The following is a 4,890-nucleotide window of genomic DNA, read 5'->3' on the forward strand; positions in this document are numbered from 1 at the left end:
TTTGAAACATGAAGAAAATCGCTAGCCTGACTCTTACCAAAGGTTAAATCCAGTGTCGTATATATCTTTATATTTAACTTGACAAGAAAATAAATACACTTATTTCCCAAAATGTCAAACTATTCCTTTGAGTTTTTAACAGCACTGTTGCCGAACCCATCACAGTTTGTTCTGTGAACCTCGCCAATACATGATTGTCTGTGAGACATCTGTGACATCAGTGGTTTGGAGCTTTCAAGTTGATGAAGGCAATTTCACATTCTACACACTGGTTCATAAAGCAGCCGTCTCACTCGGTCCAAGATTGAAAATGGTATTGCTTACAGAGCACTCTTGTTATGAGCCTCAAGAGTCTGGAGTATTTCATCTTTGTTTAAAAAATGCAGTTCAAGAATAGACACAGAAAATATCCATCTTTCTCTGTCATGTCCTTGTGCTTACCATTATTAACACCGTTATGACATTCATGGCAGTGCTCTCATCGCTGTGTGCTGGGTATTCCTCCGGCCAGGATTTACAATAGATACGTCTTCATTGTTGCAGTTACTAAAATCCCTGTGCATCCTGAAAATAAGTGAAATGTATACTGTGACATAAACAAAATGCATCATGTAGAGGATCCTTGCTTAAGTCAGCCTACTGTCTCTGCAGAACACATTTAATGATGATGATAAGATATAACAGTTACATGCACCTAAAAAGCTGTATCTCAGAAAATAACTATGTAACTGAAAAAAATATAAAGCCACTGACACTGCAGGCCTTATGGGGCTTTATTCAAGCACACTGTTGCACCCTTAGGTTGTGCAGTTTGCTTGTTTCAGGCATATTGCATCACATGTTCTATATATCAAACAGAGTTGTTTCCTTTATATGCACTCAGCTGTACTGTAGATCTGTGCATACTTCTGCTGGGAGAAAAAAGTACCGGGAAACCTGTACAGGCAGCCAAAAGCAAAAACGCACCAGTGGCGAGAAAGAAGGATCGGTTCCCAGCTCCAAAACAAGATTAAGATGTTACATTGCAGCATTTTGCACCCAACAAATCCCACTGATATGATACAGGTAGATTGTACCCTGTTGCAGGTTGTATTTAGAAATAATCCCACAGGACTCCTTTTTTTGGAAACTTTTTTCTTTCTTTTTTTGCATGAGTAAAGATGGAGAACAGGGAAAAGAGTGAGATTGGTGAATGCAGCTACACAGGATAACTCTCTTGTCACAGTAAATGTATGCAAAGCTATTCATGCACTGCAGCTCCACACAGATGCAAAGACACTCACAGACACATCAGTCTGGAAATACCAGCTCAAAATGCTTGCATGAGATGTTTATTGATTGCACTTGAGATGAAACTGATCACTTTCAAAAGAGTTAATTCTATCAGTTACACCATCAGAGGTTCACTGATGCATTCTAGGTTTATTTGTAGTTTTCCTGCATTCGAGCGGAGAAATAAAATAATGTATATGTATAAAAAAAATTGCATAAAGGAATGTCTGCTGGAGATTTCACAGGCTGATTTTACTGTTACAGTTTAGCTCTATGAGGATAACAGTTGAGGCTGCAGCATCATAAGGTGATTTCTGTGTCTGACTCAGGTACCATTTGGCAGGTTTTTTAACATGATGGTATGATTTCACAGTGAACAGTGAACTTCACAAGCACAGATGTTCCTGGTGGGGTTTTCTTTTTAGTTCCATCTGTTCTCTCCGTGGGGAAATCGTTTCAGAATCTGTTCTCTGTGACAGGTTTTTGCTCAGATGTTGCCAAAGGTCTTTGTACCTAAACTGTGGGATGGATTACCATGAAATTTCATACAAACTGTCATGGTGCCCAGAAAATGAATCATTCAAACTTTGGTGATCCCCTGACTTTTCCTCTGGCACCCTTGTGAAGATGACAAGTTTGGGTTTAAGGAAAATGTCTTTGTAGCTATTGCAATTGTTATGAAATTTATTACAGGCATACTGCACACACTGCTGGCTGATTTCCAATAGACATGCATGCATGATTTATATATATGGCTTGCCCAATCTTTTTTAAATTCATTTGACTGATTGACTAAAATTTGTCTTCTCAGAAAAATGTATCCTCATTTGACCATGTTTATGAAAAGAGAAACGTCTTACTGGAATTCTGACTGTGGCCACCAAAGCGACCACACAGCCGAGCACAGTTCCAGACGGCCTGGTTTGGATCCAGATATCATCAGACGCATGCTTGGAAATGTGCTCATCAGTGACAGATCACCAGAAAATGATGTCAACACATTTTCTGCACACTCCATTCACTCAGTAATCAGTGATGCTATTTTTAAAGCAAATTGCTTTATAGCACATGACATAAATAGTTGTATGAACACTGACGTTTTTGAGCTCAGATATTTAGCTCAGTGCATCACAGGTGTTCAGAATTTGTTTTCAACCCAGTCTTCCATCAAAATGTGTGATAGCTACATTGGTTCACAGAGTGAGTAGCTTTTTCTTGGCCCTTTTCGTACAAGGTGGTTTAGGTTTATCCACCAAAACCAGGTGATTATGTTTCGAAACAGATCATAGCTTGGGTTAAAATCAGTGAGCTACCTACATAAATTACATTTATATATTACATTATCAGACATCGCTCTCCTGGGTGGAAGTCCAGTGTTTGGTCATCCAACTACCATCATCCACCTATCTCTGTGGACACTGTCACTCATTCTGGTCCATCACATCACCTTCTTCTGCAACAACACAGATCAGACGTAGGCATCTCATAACTTTAGAGCTGCTAAACTCATAAATGTTGCACTGTAGAACTTCTCCCATCTCCTTTGACCACTGCATGTTGAAGAAGGCTGTTACACACTGACATTTACCTGTGGTTTGCTGCTTCGCAGGAGGCTACATAGAACACATCAAGATAAAACAATGTGATGAGTTGTCACTGGTGTGTGTGTGTGTGTTGCTCAGCTGTATGCTAACCTCGTCTTTTATCTTGCTGAGATCTTCTTTAATTGTTGACATTTATCTGGAGTTTATCTTTCACTCTGGAGCGCTTGTATTGTCGGGGTTCAACATCTTCTTCATTTTCTGCCTTGATCGCAGGCAGACAGTGTTGTCAGCTTCATCCTATCAAAGCAGAGGTCACTACACAGAACAGACAAGGGCAACAGCCACCTTTTCATTCAGCTCCCCGCAGGTCGATGACATGAATCAGAGCACGGCTCAGCAAAAAAGGACAGGCAGTACTTGACACATGGTTAACTTGGCAGGGATGTACACAGCGGTGGTCCATTTCTATCACTGCTCAGATGTGTTGTGAGAGGTGTTTATGAAACGTATGATATCAGTGTTGGACTGCCAAAATGACATGCCATGTAACACTGACTTATAAAATAAATGGTTCTCTGTAAAGCACATTAAAGTGATGTTAAAAGAATCTCTTTTTGCCTGTGTGTCGTGTTGAAACGCCCCTATTGTGCTCTGAAGAAAAGATTTTTGGAAGCCTTCAATTCCCAAATAAAACTTTTTGAAGCTTTGACATGTCTAAAGATTCTATTCTTCTTCTTTTGTTGCATAGTGATGCAACATTTACCAACAAAATGCCTGAGTATACTAATGCTGAGGAACCTGGTCTCCTTCCTGCTGCGTCTTTGTTTCCTCCTCTGTCACTCCTCCCACCTTTGTCCTGCTTTCTTCCTCTGACATAGCTCATTACATTAGCAGGTCTGCGTTGCCAACACACACACACACACACACACACACACACACACACACACACACACACACACACCTGGCTCATTGGTCCATAGCTGTGGCGCTGTCACACACAAGGGGGGTGGGCAAAGGTTTGACAGGAGACAGCGGGCTGTTGCTTAACAGACAAGTGGTGAAACGCATGGCAGTATAATTGCAATGAAAGGATAATTTGACAGCCGCTTGGTTATGATAGCTTACAATTTTCTCATTCTCCCAGAATCCTTACACTGACACATCTGCACACAGACACACACACACACACACACACACACACACACACACACACACACACACACACACACACATACACACACACCGCATAAAAACAAGCTGCAGAAGCCAAAAAGTGGACAGCATTACCCATGACCCCTGTCATGTGTTTTTGTTCGTTCTCACATTTCTTCTTCTATTACAATCATCTGTGTTTAGATGTATATTACCAGACATTTCAGCGCAGGACTTTGATGCGCTCCAGGTTATTTTTCAGAGAAAGGTTTCAGTTCTTATTTCATTGCAGCTGACAGCGCAGTTCATCACTCGCAGGTGTATGTGAATGCCTCCTTTAAACAATGCGAGTGCATCATTGCTCAAGGACTAAAAGAGTGAGCGCTGTATACCAGCCAAACATTTCATCTTGCCCTTTTTCTCTCTGTTTTGTTGCTAAAATGAAGCTGTCTCAGTTGTGTTTCTCTCTGCTCTGTCTCCTGCTTTGCTCAAGGACATGGATGAAACTGAATAAAACATGACAGACATCTTGTCATCAGAGAGGACGGGCTGAGAAGGGGAAGGGAAATAGAAAATTGCATATGTTCACATAGAGAATGTATGAACCTTTATTTCTGGCTGTGTGTGCTGTTACATGTGGAATGATTTAGAAACTACAGATTGCATGTTGCAGTGCAACCTAGTATCAAGGCAAGGCGTGAAATAGACACGGCGGTTCACTACAGCAAAATGTGAGATAGCCATGTTTGGTGCTGTCTATGCGTGAAAGTTACAAGTTTTATAAGCGTGAAACTTACATGCACATAAATGTCATGTGACGTTGGATCATGTGACCAAGGTCCGGTAACAGAGGTTTTTAGACTAAGTACAAAGGACATTTTTGGGCAGTATTTGGAATCAGAAGGGAAGGCTTGGTGGCTTT

This window comes from Embiotoca jacksoni, unplaced genomic scaffold, assembly GCF_022577435.1.
Source record: "Embiotoca jacksoni isolate LCO1_2020_lvr unplaced genomic scaffold, fEmbJac1.0.p SCAF_13, whole genome shotgun sequence".
NCBI lineage: Eukaryota > Metazoa > Chordata > Actinopteri > Embiotocidae > Embiotoca > Embiotoca jacksoni.